Source organism: Balaenoptera acutorostrata, chromosome 19 (assembly GCF_949987535.1).
Source record: "Balaenoptera acutorostrata chromosome 19, mBalAcu1.1, whole genome shotgun sequence".
NCBI classification, from domain to species: domain Eukaryota; kingdom Metazoa; phylum Chordata; class Mammalia; order Artiodactyla; family Balaenopteridae; genus Balaenoptera; species Balaenoptera acutorostrata.
This window is the reverse complement of record NC_080082.1, coordinates 28111350-28128529: the sequence shown is the minus strand read 5'-3', so window position 1 is coordinate 28128529 and position 17180 is coordinate 28111350. Positions and strand designations below refer to the sequence as shown.

Below are 17180 nucleotides of genomic sequence, written 5' to 3'. Positions count from 1 at the left end.
ATGCCCGGATCCTCTTTTTTCCTTAAACACACCAAGCAGCCACCTACCACAGGGCCTTTGCATGTGCTGTTCCTGCTACCTGGAATGCTCTCCCTCCAGACATCGCAAAGTCTACCTCCCTTGTCACATTCAGTCTGTGTCAAGTGTCACCTTCTCTGAGAAAATCTAAACCAACCCTCTCTCCTCCATCCTTCTCTCTGCCTCCCTTGCTTTGTTGCTCCATAGTTCTTACCACTAGATATATTTCATATTTATTTCCTTATTTAATTTATTATCTGTCTCCCGCAGCTCTAAGAGGGCAGGGATTTTTGTGTTTTGTTCGCTGCTGTGTCCCCAGTGCCTAGAACAGTGCCTGGTACGCAGTAGGCCCTCAATAGGCACTCTCTAAATGCATGGCTGAATCTATCCACCTGTCCAGCCTTCTGTCCATCCATCATCCATTCCTTCTCCCCACACTTTCTCCTTCACCCACCAGTCACCCAGAATTTCTCCACACCAGGCCCTGGGCTGGGGCGTGGGTTTGGTGATCTGGCAGGCCACACAGGCTAGGAAAGAAATGACTCTCACACTGGGGGATGGGCCCCAGGTGAGGGGGAACTCAGGGGACTGTGGGAGAGAGACATGGTGTGTGTTGGCAGGGGAGGCGAGGGAAGGCTCTCAAGGTTGCAATTATGTACCTCAGTGCCTAGCCTGGGGCCGGCCCACAGTGGCTCCTGGTACAGGCTTTGCCAAATGAATCAACAACTGCTTGGATGGCTTCTTAGAAGAACGGGTGGCTCAGTTCTTAATACTGTGGGTACTGGTGGTGGGGGTGGGAATCAGAGCCACCTGGGGGAATGGGTACCTGGGGTGAGAACTTTGAAAAGCTCCCCAGGAGAACTACTGGTCTCGGGCAAGGCCTCAAGGGTGATGCAGGGGCTGGGCAGGCAGGGCTGGGGGGCGAGTGGTCCAGGAGGAGGCTGGGAAGGGTGTGCTCAGAGGCTCCGTGGGGACCTCGTGCGTGAAGCAGAGCCTCCCTGGACCACTCCCCTCTGCACCCCGGGATACCTGGAGCAGCTGCCCCCAATCCCTGCCAAGGAAGAAGCTTCCATTCTTGCCCCCTCCCTTCGTCTGTGTCAGCTCAACATTCTGACAGCAAGGACCGTGCCCCCCGGTCCCCATCGCCCCCCCGTGCCCCACCCTCGCCTCCTGCCTCTAAGCAGCTGCTGGTTGCTGGCTTGTTTATCTTGCAGGCAGGTGAGTCTGGGCCCAGGCTTCAGGTGGGGCCTGAGCTCAGAGGAGGCAGGTGGGAGCTCGCAGAGTTGGTATAGCATATGGCAGTGGGGACAGCCACGCCCACCAGCCCTGGGGAGGGGGGCACTCAGAGCCCTTCGGGGGCCACGGTGGGCCAGCAGCCCAGGGGTCCCTGGGTAGGGGTGCCGAAAGCCCATTAAGGGCTGAGGTGAGTGAGGGTTTGGGGCATGCAGCACCCAAGGGGCCAGGTCCGCTCCCGCAGGGAAACGCAGGAATGAGAGAGGGAGGCGGGAGCTGTGAGGCCACCGGAAATCGGGCAACACGGGCAGGCGGAGCCACACCTGGGGCCGCCGGCCCAGACGAGCTCAGGTACCTGTGAGCCCCGGGAGGAGGTGGAAGCGGGGCAGGCAGCACAGGCAGAGTCCGGCCGGGGCCTGCCGGGACCGAAGGTAAGAAGCTGCTGTTCGGGCCGGGGAGGAAGAGGATGGGGGTGTGTGGCTCCCAGCCTGGCTCGCTTGACCTTGGCCGACCCCCAGGTCTCGCTCCGCGCCTGAGGGCATGCGTGAGGCCGGCAAGGGCTCAGGCTCCGCGCCGATGTGGAGGCCCTGGCTGTCGCGGGGTCACCCCTTGGCGCTCTGAGTGTGGGCCGGCCGTGCTGACGTGGTGGTCGTCGTGGCACAGGGAAGGGGGCAGGGTGGGAGCGGGCTGAGGGGAGGCTGCAGACCTGGGTGCTTGGACGGGGTGGCGGGAGGCACGCCCCCAGCGCCCAGAGCCTGTTTCCACCGGGGGTCCCACGGGAAAGCGGTTTGGGAGCTGGTGGCCCAGGTCGTTTGACTTTTGACAAGGAGCAGGAGGGCGGCCTCCCCAGGTGAGAGGGAACAGGGCCCAGGCCTGGGGGTGTACCTGCCCCTCTGGCCAGCACGGGGTCCCTCCGCCTCTCCGCAGCTCCCTCAGCCCGCAGCGCGGCCCTCCCGGCCTCGGCTGCCAGAGGCCGGAGGCGAAAGGCAAGCGGTTCCCCAAATGGCCGCTTGCTGCCCCGGGCCTGGCGACTCCTAGGTGGCGGCCCAGGACACACCAGGGTGAGGGCAGCCATCCTGAGGAAAGGGCCGGCCCTGCCGGTGCCCGCTGTGGGAACTTCAGCCAGGCCTGCGGTCTCTGGGCTGCTTCCTTATCTACCTGGACGGAGGTGGCGGAGGTGGCGGGGGCAGAGGTCTGAAAACAAAGACGGGAGCGGCAGCCTTCCAGCCGCACCTCCGCCCCCACACACCCAGGCTCCTGGCTGCACACGGCAGCAGACAGAGGTGGGTGGCTGGGCGGGGGGGGGGGGGGGGGGGGGGGCTGGCGCCCGGCCAGCTCTGCCCCCACCCACCTGGCTCCCTGGGGCATTGCGGTAGCAAAATGGGCCCCCCGTGTTCCCTCTGTTGATTAGCCTCCGCTGCTAATGAGTGTCTGTCATCCTTGCCCCATTACGCCTCCTGAGCCATCTGCGCCCCAGCACTTATGGGGAGACTCCGGGGGGGGCTCCCTGCCTGCCGGGCCAGATGCACAGGCGGGAAGCAGTGCTTCTGAGAGGCGATGGGGGTGTCTCTGGGGGCGAGGCTGGCCTTTCCACAAAGTACACACGACTCTTTATTTCACCAAAAGAGAAGTGATGGCCGCCCTGGTTGCCAGGTGAGGACACCGAGGCACCCTCTTTATGACTCCTAGGTGTGTCTCCTGTGGCGGGCGCCAATGAATGTGTTTGTGGGTAGGGGGGGGCGGGAGTGGCAGTGGGACACATGGGGACGTCAGAGTCGAGAGCCTGGGCCCTGGGAAGCCTGTGGCATTCAAGCGAGATGGCACATTTTCACCCCAAGACAAAACAAGACCTGCCATCTTTGCCCACTGCTGTGCCACCTGGTGGGTAGTCGCTCAACTTCTCTGGGCCTCATTTGCCTCCCTTGGCATGTGCGTGGCGGTGCCTCACCCCTGACCAGAGCCACCTGGCCCAAGTCTTGGGCATCTGAGCAGCTGCCAACCAAACCTCACGGGCCAGGGCTGGGGTTGGGGGCACTGCCAGAAGGGACACAACCACGGAGACGTCGATGGCAGCTGGGATGGCCTGTCTGGGCCCTCATGTTCAGGAAGGGAGGCACCTATGGAGGAGTTAGAAGTCTCTTCTGCTCCTCCCACGGGGGGAATCTGCATTGAAAAGAGAGCCTGGGATAATGACAGCACCTGTTACTGCGCTACCCGGAGGCCCTGGCTGCAGACAAACCTGCGCGGCCCCATTTTACACCCTTGGACACTGAGGCTCAGAAGCTCAGATCTGGGCAGTTTGATGCCAGGTCCCAGGCTGTGCTGTTTGGAGGGCTTTGGGGGCAATGCTGGGAGGAATCTGGGGGGTCGGGGCGGTGAGGGGCAGTTTGGAGCCTCCCAGTCGCCGGGTCTCCCCCAGGCAAACCTGCCTCTGAGCAGAGCCCCAGGGGTCCCCTTGGGAAGAGTGGTTCTCCCAGATGTCACACCCCAAGGAAGGGCTGCACTCTTAGCTCCAGTGACTGAGTGGTGAAGCACCACCCAGCCCACGGGCTCCAATCCCATGGGCTGCAAAGGGGCGCCCGATGTTTACAGATGGTTAGGGTCTCACCTGAGGAACACAGGCCTCTGGGTACCCGGCTCTGTGCCTGCTTCCCGCAGTAAGGGTGGTCCAGGCTGGTGGCATGGGAGTGGGGTTGTGGAGAGGGCTTGTGGCCTGTCGTTGGTGGGCCTGCCCTTGCCCTGGGATCAGGGGCTTCTGGAGGCTGGGAGGCAGGAGTGTGGCCTGTTCTGGCTGGATTCAACCTTCCTGCCAAGTGTACTTGAGGGGCTGGGCTGAGGTCAGACGTTCCGTCATGCCTAGGAAGACCAGGCGGCCGCCCTGTCTACCTTCTATCTTGGGTAGCTGGGCACCCAGCCATGCCCGCCTCCCGGAAAGGTCAGCAGAGGTGGCCCTTGGAGACCCAGCCAACCTGAACTTTGTCTAAGGCCCTGCATAATGTTCCTGGGCAGGAACAGGGTGACCGTGACGGTTGGGGGATGTCTGTCTGTCTGCCTGCCTGTCTGGGGCAGGTCCAAGGACACTTCTTGTAGGCATGTGGTCAAGATGCCACTGGAACCAGGAAGAGGGTATTGGGGGAGGAAGGAAGCCTTGAAGTCAGATCCTGTGTGACCTTGGGTTGGGCGCCCTCCCTCTCTGAGCCTGTCTCTTCCTTCAGCAAAAGGGGCAAGGCCTCCTGGGCAGGATCATGGGAGAAAATGCAAGTCACTTGCATGGTACACAGTAAGAGCTCAACAGTGGTACATGGGCTCTGAGTCTGAAGCCTTCAGGGGGAAGGGGTGGAGAGAGGTCAGTGCTGGGGACAGGAGCCCAGACCACAAGCCCCAGTGCTTTTGAAACCTGATGCAGGTAAACGTGGGTGGGGGCACCTGCCTGGGCTCCACCCCCGAGAGAGCCAATGGGGTTGAGTCTGTCCTTGGAGCTCCAAATAAGGCCTCAGAAAACCGGCTGGGACCTGGGCGGTCTTTGCCCTTCTGCTTGCCTGGCCCTTCATTCCATCACCGGGGCTGGCACCCGCCTCCTGCACCCCAAGCCTGGGCTTGAATCTCCATTAGACTTGGGCCGTTGGCTGAGGTGCCTCTAGTTCTCCCTGCGTCTTGGATATGTCAGGCTCCCTGCTCCTTCTGCAGCTGGGGGATGGGTGGTGGGTAAGGGCGGCAGGCCTGAGGCACTGCGCACACAGTTCCCTTTGTGAGGGCAGCTGAGTCACATGGGCATTGCCATCCCCCTGGGCCCTGGGATGGCTGTGATGGTGTTATCATGGGACCGCGGCTGCCCCTGCGCCTGCAGCCAGGAGGCTTTCCCACGGGAATGTACTGGGAGGTGGCTGGGAGCATTGGCCACAAAGCACGTAGTCTGGGTCGCAAGACAAGGGTTCGAATCCTGGCTCTGCTGCTGATGTGCTGTGAGGCTTTGGGAAAGTTCTCTCTCTGAGCCTCGGTTTCCATCTCTGTTAAGCGGGAACAATCATCACAGTTTGTAGAGGAGACACTGGCCATGAAAGGGCTTTGCCAATGGTGGAGTGCTTGGCCCTTGGCATTTGTGTTGACTTGATGATAATCATGACATTGGCCAACATTTGTCGAGCACCTACTGTGTGCCAGGCGTGGTGCTCAGTGCTTTACAAGGCCACTCAGCTTGCAAGGGGAGAAGCCTGAACTCGAACAGCTCTTGTCCAATGAAAACCCACCTACACACAGACAGTGGTTGCCCATGACTCTTCCTGCAGGTGGGCACAGCTCTTCACTGGTTGCAAGGCTGCCTAGGCTGGAGAGTTAGAGATGGAAAAGGGTGAGGCCTCCAGGAAGAAGCCCTGCTGTGTCCTCCCACTTGCCCAAGCCTCTGTCACAGTGGCCACCACGGATGTCCCGTCCTCCCTCCTGTCCTGGGGAACACACGTCCTCCCACCTCCCTGGCAGCCCCATCTCTGTCTCCTTCTCAGGCTGCTCTGAACAGCAAAGCCCGCACAATACATCAGAGCATGAATTTGTGCCAGGGCTAGGCCATGAGCTTTATGTACGTGGCCTCATTTTTACTATTGGTGGTGCTGTTATTATCCCCACTTGACAGTGAGACAGCGGATGGCTAGAGAGATGCTGCCTGAGTCACCCCTGGGAGGAGAAGCCCGTTGGCCTGAGCCCAGAGTCTGAACCAACCTCCAGGTGGTAGCATTACCCCCTTTCCTCCATCCCTTCAAATGAAGGCCTTTCTGCAACTTTCTGCACTCTCCACCCCATCTCTGGCCACCATCACCAGCCAGTAATGTTTATGACCTTCCCTGGGCTTGGGGGACCCCAGCCCTTCACCCCTGAGTCCTAGCGATGTGTTTCCAGTTGCCTTTTGGAGGATTCCCCAATATGTCACAAGGGTACCCCCATTCCGCTGTGCCTGTCTCCCAGATCTGTACCCCGTCCCATGCCCCCACATACTTGAGGGCAGTTTCTGATATCTTATCCCCTCTCACATTTGAGAAGAGGTCCTAGCCCTGCTTCTGGTTTCTTGGACCAAAGTCTCCCCCCCTAGCCTCCCACCCACCTCCATCTTCTCCAGTGCCCCCGCTGGGCCCTGGCCTCCCCTCCACATCCCATCCCATCATTGCTGGTACAGCCCCTAGAGTAGACCAAAGTTTCTCCTGCTTTAACAAATGCTGGGGGACTTCCCTGGAAGTCCAGTGGTCTGTGCTTCCACTGCAGGGGGCACTGGTTCGATCCCTGGTTGGGGAACGAAGATCCCACATGCCACGTGATGTGGCAAAAAACAAAAAACAAATGCTGGAAGCACCTGGGGTCTTGTTCAAATACATATTCTGATTCAACAGGTCTGGGACACACCTGAGATGCTGGATTTCTAACAACTTCTCTGGTCACGCTGTAGGTCTGTGGACCATTCTGAGTGCTTCTCAGCACCTTTGACGAAATACCATCAAAGGCAAACTCCATGCTTTCAGAATCCCATCTGCCCTTACCCCCCTAATTAGATCCTACTTCCTTCCAAGGATGTCTCCCATGTCCCACCTCTCCCCCTCTGTTGATGCTGTTCCCTCTACCCAGAATGTCCTTCCAGCTGGTCTCTGTTCACTGAAACCGTTTCTTCAAGACCCAGCTGAGGCTCAAGGGCCGACAAGCCTGGTTCAAACCCTGGCTCTGACCCTGAAAGGTGAGGGCAAGGTCCTCGCCCACTCTGGGCCTCCTTCCTCTTCCGTGGAGCAGGATAGCAGCTGTCATGAGAGGCAGAGGAGATGATGAATGTGATGAACCTAGCAGGGGCCTGGCAACTGGTAGGTGCTTGGTTAGAGCCCACAGGTCTGGAGGCCCAGCCACAGACCAGCTGTGTCTCTGACATACCAGTGGGACCAGCCTACAGGGTTGGGAGGATACAGTGAGAAGGACCCACGGAGAGCAGAGGTCTTACACAGTGAACCCTATGGACACAGCCCCTGTTATCAGTCCCATGGACGTATCGATGCTAATAAGAGGTGGTGGTGTAATTAATAATAACTTATTTGGTTTCTCTCCTCTGACTCTCAGAGCCCTCTGGGGCTCTACGGTGCCGATAACTGACTGTCTGGTGTCACCACCACATGAGGCAGGGTTGTCTCCCACCCCCTGGAGCCTAGCACAGTGCCCAGCACACAGCAGGTCTCTGAGCAGCCTGATGGTGAGAGGGCAGGCAGAGCTTGGCAAGCAACTCCTGCCCTGGCCGGGCCACCTCATAGGCCTCTCCTGGGTGGCCAGAGTGGCAGCTGGCTCCAGGCTTCTGCATCCCTTGCTTGGACATCCAGCTCAGCAAGCCCGTGCCAACCGCAAAGTGGCGCCACTGACCCTCCATCTGTGCCCTGGAGGCCAGCACCCTCTGTGGCATGTGTGTGTGTGTGTGTGTGTATGGGTGGGTGACTGCTGTCTGGCTGGCCTGGACCCTGGGGAACAGCTGAGGCTGCCCCAGTGACCAGCTGGCCCAGCCCTGAAGGACAGACCTTGGGGAAACTGAACCTTAGAGGTGGTGACTTGCCCAAAGACATGCATGTAGGGGACTCCCCATCCTTTCCTGGATCCTTTCCACCCCATCCTGTTTCTGCTCCCTTGTTTCTTGGTCCCCCTGGGGAGGCTAAATTCATGAGTGGTTAGGACAGCTGGCTGTGGAGCCAGACCGCCTGGGCTCCCATCCCATCTCTGCCACTTCCCAGCTGTGTGATCTTGGGCAAGTTAATTCCCTTCTCTGGGCTTCATATCTCTTCCTTCTGCATCGCCACATTCACCATGAATATTGACTGAGGGCTCATCAAGTGTCAGGCGCTGGTCTGAGCAACACATTTTCCTGTGGCACCGTGGCGACAGTGCCAGGGAAGAGTCTGGAATGTAGTAAATGGTCAGTAAATGTAATCATCATTATTATTATTACTCTTGTTATTGTTGCTGTCATCACTTGTCCTCATTAGGTTGTGAAATCCTTCCAGCATCTGTGACTTGGGAATCATCTGTTCACGTTGGAGGGATGAGGGGAGACGGGGATCCCCACTCTGCGGAGGGTTGGGGGGCGCCCTGGGCCATCCGAAGCTTCCTGACTCCCAGGGTGGCCATGAACCTTAGCAGTGGGAGGGAAATGCTGACAGAGGCCAGTGACCAGAAAGGGAATGGGGGTGTCGGCCCATTTCCAAATTTCTCTCTTTGAGCTTTTGGAACCACCAGGAATGGTTCCTCACCTGGGCCTCAGTTTCCCCTTTGGCCCAGCAGATGGGCTGGGAGGCCATTTCCAGAAGCCCCTGGGGTCTCAGAATCCAGATCTTGAGTCTTGGAGTGTTGAAACTGTGAATGCTTGGGGGAGCACTGAGGTGGATCCCTTCGCTGGGGGGCTAACTGAGGCTGAGGGAGGAGTCAAGGTCAGGTGGCCGGTTGTGTGTGGCCTGGCTGGCCGCATGCCAGGCTGCTTGACACCCCCCTTCCCCAGCGTGCCTTCCGCCCTGCCGGTCAGCGCCGGCTCCTGCCTGCTGCCAAGGAGGCTGGACTTTCTTTCAGGAAAGGGCAGTTGTTGCCGGGCCTGGGTGCGGGGTCGGAGGGGGGGGGGCGCCAGCATCGGGGTGGCCTGTTGCCATAGCAACTCTGGCCTCTCGGCGGGAACTCTGTGGAGAACAGCCCTGGGGAAGTAACAGATGGAGGGCGAGGAGGAAGACTTATCTCTGACCAGCACCCGTCCATGAAGCCTGGCACCTGTCTGCCTGGATCGGGGGCGGGCGAGGCTGAAGTGCCCCCTTGCCCAGAGCTGAGTCATGGGCATCCCCCAGTGTCCCCGCCTCGGCTCTCTCAGCCCTGCCCCCTCTCAGCCTCCCTCTGAGAAATCTGTGACTCACGTATGGTCCCGTCATCCCCAGCCGAGCTGCGAGGAGGGAGGAGCCCAGTTGGGGCAGGAGGGGGGTGTCCCCCGACCCAAAAACACAGCCCGGCGCTTCTCCGGGCTCCACACTGGCTGCCTGCCTTGCCCGGCCTCAGGAGAGGGGCTGGGAGCCGCCGCACTCACCGGCTCTCTCAGAAACGGGACCACAGCTGGCAGGTTAAGCCTTGGAGGGGGATCTTGAAAGGCGGGAACGCTGCCCGGCCTCACGCAGGACCTTCTACCCGTCACCAGGTACCAGATCAAGGGCATGACGGCAGGAGCGAGGAGGGATGGGAGTGAGTGCAGCAGAGGGTGGGGTGGCGGTGGACCGGGGCGCTGAAGTCTTGGTATCTGGGTGGGAGCTAGCCCACAAGAGCAGTGCTGTGCGGGGTCTCTAGAGTTGGGGGTGGATGGACAGGGAGACGCCTGGGAAGGGGACGGGCCTGAGAGGATGGAACCTCCCAGAGCCACTAGCCATTTGTTAGCTGGGGAAACTGAGGCTCAAACTGATAGAGTCACTGGGCCCTGCAAGCTGGGTCTGCTCTGTGGGTGGTGAGATACTGTGCTCTCCTGCCCCCACTGTACAGATGGGAGAACCAAGGTTGTGAGAGGACAGGGGGCTTACCTAAGGTCACAGAACAAGTCTGGGGATGGAAAGCCAGCCTCCAGCCTCGGGGAGGAAAGGATGCTGCAGGGGGCTGGGCATGGGCACTTGAGGGCAGCCTTGCCTTCAGCTGCCCGGGTGCTGCGTCTGGGGCCCCGCAGTGAAACAGAGGCAGTCTGGCCCTTCATGGCCCAGGCCACCTTTAGGAGGAGATGGTCCTGGCAGTGGAGTCTGAACATGGGGGACCTGGGATGAGAGAGAACGTCCAGGAAACCAGCAGCAGTAGATGGGGAAGCAGCGGCTGAGGGCTGGAGCGCTCCCTACTTGCTAACCGCCAGACCCCAGGCCCCCGTCTGCCCGGTGCTGATAGGGTTTCCCCACCTGGGAACTGCTGGTTCCTCTCCTCCCCGCCTCCCCAACCAGCCTCCTTCCTGTGGTAACGAGTTGGGGGTCTCTCATGGCCCCATGGGAAGGGGCTGGTGTTCATTTTACTGAGGCAGTGGCGGGGGGCGTGAGTTAAGGCAGGACCCTCTCACCTGCCCACCTGCCCCGCTCCCATCCTGCTTGGAGCAGCTCTGGCCTGGGCTAGGTGGGGTGGGGAGGAATAGCCTTTGTGGCTCTAGAGGGCCAAAGAAGTTATTATTTTTTTTTAATAAATTTATTTATTTTATTTATTTATTTTTGGCTGCGTTGGGTCTTCATTGCTGTGCTCAGGCTCTCTCTAGCTGTGGCGAGCGGGGGCTACTCTTCGTTGCCGTGGCTTCTCTTTTTACGGAGCACGGGCTCTAGGTGCGCGGGCTTCAGTAGTTGTGGCACGTGGGCTCAGTAGTTGTGGCTTGCGGGCTTAGTTGCTCCGCGGCATGTGGGATCTTCCCGGACCAGGGATTGAACCCGTGTCCCCTGCATTGGCAGGCGGATTCTTAACCACTGTGCTACCAGGGAAGTCCCAGAAGTTATTCATATAAACAATTATTGAGCACCTACTGTGTGCCTGGTACTGTTCTAGGGAGGAGGGACACAGCAGCGAATGAGACAAATGGGGTGTGGGTGGTCCAGAGCCAAGCCCCTGCCCCCCTGCTGCAGATACCCTGAGGGCAGAGGGTTGATTCCTCTCGATTGGAGGCTGAGTGGGGAGAAGCGTCTCGGGTCACTGAGAGCCACTAGCTGCTGAGTTGGTTCCCCAGAGCCCAGGCCAGGGGTCCCGTGAGGTCTTCCCTGCCAATATCCAGGGCAGGACTAGCTCTTGGGACCAGATCTGAGCCCCTTTACTGCAGGGACTCTAGGGACCTGAGACGCAGCCCCACCTTGGTCATAGCGTCACCGTGGCCGCCTTGACTTGCCTCTCTCTCTGGGCCTCAGTTTGCCCAGTTGCTAAGTGGGCATGTAGGGTGGGTTAATAGCTGCCCAGCCTCCCTTGGTCCCGGTCTTGCCTCTGAGAGCGTCAGGGTCGTGAAGGACACCTCTCCAAGTGTGGTGTGGGAGGTGGAGGCTGTGCTAGGCAGGCTGCACTGTTGTGCTGGCTTTGGTGCCCTGGGCCACTGGGCAGGACCTGGTCAGCCAGGCTGGGACACCCTCATCTTGCCAGGAACACAAACAAACAAGGCAGGATCTGAGGCTGACGAGTCAGATAAGCTTGCTGGTGGAGGAGGAGAGAACTTCCTGACCTGGGAGGACCCGGAGGCTCTGCAGAGGGCACAGAGTCTGGCCTTGGATGCTGGTGGGGAGGGGGAGGAGGGTTTGATGTACACGTATGGGGATTGGAGGGAAGAGGGGGGTGGCGTTCCTGGCAGAGGAAACTGCATGGGAAATGGTTTGGGAATGATGAGAACTGGGGGGAGTAGAGCAGGCGATGGCACTGGAGACCTGGCATGGGTCATTTGGGGGACCTGGAGTGCCAGGCTGGCAGGTCCCAATCTGCTCTCAGCGGAAGGGATGGCGGGAAGACTTGGGCGGTACTGCAGCCAGGCCAGGTGGGTGCCAGGTGGGGTCTGGGTGCCCAGGGTGCCAGCCCAGCTGGATAAGGAGGGCATTGTTGTGATGCAGGGCTGACCTGGTTGCCCCAGGCCCGGGGCTTCTACTTAGAGGGCAGCTTCATGGCTGTGGGGACAGAGAGGGGAGGTGGTCGCCCAGCCCAGGAGAAGGGCAGGTAAAAGAGGCGGCGGAGCTGTGGCCGGGTCTGTGTGTAGTGGGGGTGGCCTTCCCAGCGGGGCCCGGCATGACAAATTTGGGAGGGGCAGGGCAGGGACAGCCATGAAGGGGGCCACATGGACTGTGCTCTAGCTGAGCCGGGCCCCAGGTCACTTCATTCTCCACAAGAGCTGCGTGTGGGTGATGGGTGGTGGACTGCGCCCCTTTCAGGGATGCAGTTAAGGGTCGGGGGCAGGGCTGGTGAGGGTGGTGGGGGAAATGTGACAACACAGCCCAAACCTCAGTGCTGCCAGCCCACCCAGAACCAGAGCGGGCTCAGCACCCCCAGCCCCGACCCGGGGTGGCCCTGTGGATCTGTCTTCTGACTCACAGCAGATGGGGCATCACGTGAGCAAACACAGCAGCTGGGGGGACCAGGACCCCGGGGACCAGGCAGATGGCAAGTGGGGGCAGGGCGGGGCTGGCACAGAGGGACCTCTCAAACGGGGTGGGGTGGGGTCCTGGCTGGGCCCCAGCCTCCCAGGCTTGCCCTCCACCAGTCTGGTCCTCACGCCCCATCAGGAGTTCCTTGAGACCCATGGGGAACCCTGCAGGTTTGGGGGTCAGGACAGGGCTGCTGAAGGGGAGAGCTTGGAACATACATTTTCTGATCCCTGCCCGGTGCCTGCGCTGGCACCAGTGGGTTGAGACACCCCCTGCAGGCCCCTCAAGCCCCCAGCTCTCCCTGGTTCCCTGGTGGCTCGGCTGGGCTAGAACAGTCCTGGACCCTCCCTGTCCTCAGACTCTGCCGGGCCCTAGGCTCAGCGCTTTGCACACATGTTTTTGTTTTTTTGTTTTGTTTTGTTTTGTTTTTGGCCATGCCATGTGACCTGTGGGGCCTTGGTTCCCTGACCAGGGATCGAACCCAGCCCCCTGCATTGGAAACATGGAGTCATAACTACTGGACCGCCAGGGAAGCCCCTGCACACACATTTATTCCTGCCAGGCACAAGCTCCTGATGTGCCCATTTTAGAGATGAGGACACTGAGGCACAGGAGGCTTACCCAGGAGTGACCTCTTATCTCCAGAGTCTGGGCTCTTTTCTGTGCTGTGCTCTCCTGCCCCCCTCATTGGCGAGGGGGCTCCTCTGCCAGGCCAGAGTCTGTGCTGGGGGCCCGAGGACATGTGCCCTTGTCTTGACCCCCATCCCTGCTGCTGCTAAGCCCATGCTCTTCTGGGGCGACAGGACCCACAGGGATAGCAAGGCTGCTTGTCTGGGGAGAATTTTGTTCCTCTCGGGTTGTGTGAACTTGGGCATCTGCCTCATTTTCCTCATCTGGAAAAAGTGGATAAAATAGTGTCTACTTCAGGGGGCTGTTTTGAGCACCAAGGTGTTAATGCAGTAAAGTGTTTACAACAGCACGTGGCCCATATGTTAGCCTTTACTATTATGATCTCCCCCTTGGGCAAATGGGTGCACTGAGGCCCAGAGATAATGTGTAATAACTTGGGGGCACTTCTTCCTGCCTCCCCGCCCTAAGAGAACTGGAGCCACCTGGGTATCAGCGGGACTCTGCCCACCCCCACCTGCAGCCTGACTTGTGCTTTGGTGGGGAGGCCAGGGTGGTGGGAGTTGGGCTGGCGCTGGCTCAGGCTCAGGCGGTTTGTGGTGCACTTGGCAATTCCAGGCAGGCCGAGATAAAAGCTGAGCCCTGGAGGAGCTGGCAGGGCTTCCAGGCACCAGGGAACAGGCCTCTGCATTAGAGGAAGATGGCCTGGGGTTGGGGGCCTCTCTGTCCGGGCTCCAGTCCCGCTCCAGTGCCCTGAAAGGCCGGTGGTTAGAGCGGAAGGCATGAGGCAGGAGGGTGTGATGGAGGAGTTGGGAAGGGGGATGCTCACCTCCCAAATTATCAGGGAGCCGATGCTGCGCCTTGCTCGCCCTCATCCCATAGGCCTGCGCCTGGTAGATGTGTGCCTGACCTCGTCGTGGCACTTCCCTCTCCCACACACCTGCATGTGACATCGCCTGGCGAGAGCTGCGGGCAGTGGGCAGGGCCGGAAGGAATCCTCGTGCGATTTCCTCAAAGCTGTACTTATCCTTTGTCCATGACCATGCCTGGTGCACTCTCATGGGGCTATGCACGCACCCCAGACCAGATGGGCAGAGTCTATTCTCCGGCTCCTTGGCTGGCAGCCAAGAATGTGCAGGTCCCAATACCTGGGCCGGGCCCTGGTGCAGCACACATCTCCATTTGTACTGGAAAGGACAGCCAGTGTCTCCTCAAGGAGACCCTGCACCGGGTGTCAGCACACCCGGGAGTCTGGCCTCTGCTCCCCCAACCTGGGCTTGGGGAACCAGAGTTGGGAGATGTAGTAACTGTTGTCCAGGTAGGATGGGGATGCTTGCAGACCCCATGAGCCTAGGGATGAGGGTCTGGCTCCTGGGCTGCGATGCCTTGGACCCATGGCGCATCCTCTTGGGCCTCATGTCATTCCCTAGAGAGGTTGTCACCTCCTCTCCATGTCCTGCAGATTCCAGCACTGCAGATGGGGTGCCATGCGGGACAATGGGGGCAGCATAGGCAAAGGAGTACACAGAGCTGGATGTGGGTCCAGTTTTACCAGCCGTGTGACCCCACCGGGGAGAAGCCACCTGGGAGAGTGGCTTCTCTCTGAGCCTCAGTTTTCCCAGTTGTAAAATGGGCTTAATAATGCCCACCCCTCACAGAGTGGCTGTGTGCATTGCAGGAGGCCAGGTGCACATCGTGTGGTTCGTGCTCCTGTGTGGTTCCCGTCACTGCCCCAGCTCCGTCATGAATCTCTGCAGGCTGGTTCTTGGGATACACCTGCCCCCAGGTGCCTAGACCCCAGGATCCTCCCTGGCCACAGGCACGTGCCATTTCCCCTCCTTGCTGCACCTTGGGGAGCCCACGGGGAGTCCAGACAGAAGCTTTGGCATTTGCAGCAGTGGGAATGTGACCCACCTTCATCAGCAAATCCCATGCCTGTGCCCCCTCTAGCCCTGGGCCCCAGGAGCAGGTGGTTGAGGGGCGTGGCGGTGGTTACTTTGCCTTCGGGTAGAGAGAAAATGCAAATTTTGATCACAGATTCAGATGGGATCTCAGACCTCAAATAATCCAGCACCTGCGAAAGTATGTCTGTGGTCCCATTTGTTTAGGAAAGCCTTGTGCGCCCAGGCTTCTGCACTGCAGGACTTCTTAAGAGCCTTTACCAGGTGGCTCTGTATGGGACGTGAAGTTTCGGGTCCTGTCCTGGCTCTTAGGCTGTGCACAGTCTTGGGAGCTCCTCTCTGGCCAAGCACCTGGCAAGGGTGTATATGCCCCTAATCCAGTCAGAGGCTGGGGCGTGGGGACAGCTCAGTGCTGGAATCTCCCTGCCCTGAGCGTCAGGAACTGGCTCCGATCGGGAAGAGGCTCGGAGCCGGCCTGGCCTAGTCAGAGTACCAGCTCTGTCTCATTCACTCATTCATTTATTAACTAGTTTTCATTGAGCATCACAGTGCCTAGTACCAGGCACTGTGGTACTAGGTACTGGAGAGATGAGTGATGAGCAAGATGGATGAGACAGAGCAAACATGGAGAAATGGATAACAAGCACATTGCAGGGTCATTTCAGACAGTGTGAAGTGCTATAAAGTTTATAAGATAAGGTGGCATGGAAGAGAGTGATGAATGGGGAGGATAATTTTGGTTGGGTGGACATGGAGAGCTTCTTAGGAGAGGGGACATTTGAATTAAGACCTGAGAAGGAACCAATCAGGGAAAGAACCCCGAAAGAATGTGCTATGTTGAACAGAAAGCGTGTGCAAAGGCCCTGAGGTGTGTCTGAGGGTAGAAAGAAGGCTCGTGGGCTGGAGTTGGTGAAAGCAACTGGGGTGCTTGGGGTGGCGTAAGGTGGAGGGAGTGGAGGGGGGTCGCTAGCTTGTTTTTTGGCAGTCGTGCTGCTCCCTGAGCGTCAGTTATCTGATTTATGAGGCTTATCATTTTGGCCCCGACCTCCACGCTGGTCAGGAGCGTTGTGGGTGTTAGGTGAGGATAGTCAATCTCTCTGGCAGAGACTTGATTCTGGGCAGCTCTGCGTCATTGTAGATTTAAAAAATTTTTGTTATTACAAGTGCTTAGTGACTATGGGTGGAACCGGGGATCCCGTGCCTCTGTTTCTCTGCGTGTCGCTGCAGTTAGTGAGCGCCAAGTGTGTGTACAAGGCCAGGGGTGCCCCATCTGTGCCCTCCCTCTGGCTTCCCTGAACCACAGCCCCCTGCCAGCTCCTTTTAAGTGCAGGATCTTTTGATCCAACAGTGACTGCCTTCTCTGGCCCAGCAGGCCCTGGAATCCTTTCCAGGCAAAGGTTCCACTGAGAACAGGAACTCCTTTCTTTGCTTTCTTTTCCTCTTCCTCTGGGGGCCAAAAATAGTGCCTGAATAGGACACAGCTCTGGGCCGGCAGCGAGACAATAGCCGCCTCCTGGCTCTGGTCCATCGGTGGGGGAGGACGTGATGTTGGTGCACGGGCACACCAGCCCAAGGACCCCAGCCCCTGCTGCTTTTCCCATGGCCTCGGCCAGAAACCATCCCAGAGCCCCTTGGAGTGTGATTGCCAAGGGGATTCCTGCTTATTCTGGGGAAGTGCTCTGAAGACCCTGGGCCCCTGAGCAGCCCCACCCTACCTCCTGATCTGCTGCTGGTCTGGAGCTGAAGGCCTCAGTGTGGGCGCCCACGGCCCTGGTTCTCTTCTGGGCCCTGTGTGGCACACAGCGGCCACCCCATGGCTTTGATGTCCTTTTCCCTTTGACTCAGTGGCTACGAAAGGCTTTTTAGAGATCAAAGGGATGTGTCCTCTTCAGATGAGGTGAGCTCCCTGTCACTGGAGGTGATCAAATAAAGTTTGGATGTGCACTGAACGTGAGATGGGATTAGTCAAGTATCAGATGGATATTGGGTCTTGATGTCTTCATGTCTCAGAGGAGATCATGAGTTGAATTCCATACACCGCTTTTACCAGCTGGGTGGTCTTGAGCGAGTCACATCATGCCCCTGAGCCTCTCTCTCCGCATCTGTAAGATGGGTTCAACAGGGCTAACCTCGCAGAGTGGTGGAAATGGATCTCCAAAATGCTCAGTGTAGTGCCTGGCACATAGGCAGGGTTTCAGAAGCTTTGCCTCTGTTCTCCTCCCTCCCCAGACTGGTACTCACTCTGGGGTACAGAAAGGACCCACTCTTGGCCCCCAGGGAGCTCTGGAGGAAAGCCAGGGGG

General features: G+C 59.0%; 1 protein-coding gene across 3 annotated transcripts in view; it reads left to right on the top strand.

Moving 5' to 3' along the window:
• The first annotated feature begins 1579 nt into the window (after positions 1 to 1579).
• Positions 1580 to 17180, top strand: part of ADGRG1 (adhesion G protein-coupled receptor G1) — a 39910-nt gene continuing 24309 nt past the window's right edge. Inside the window, exon 1 of one of the 3 annotated variants that reach the window (XM_007167530.3) lies at positions 1580 to 1682. The gene's annotated coding sequence lies outside the window, so the exon portion shown is untranslated. Of the gene's footprint in view, positions 1683 to 8961; positions 9428 to 11660; positions 11750 to 17180 lie in introns of those variants that run through there. The other 2 variants (XM_007167529.3, XM_007167531.3) reach the window with 2 other exon arrangements.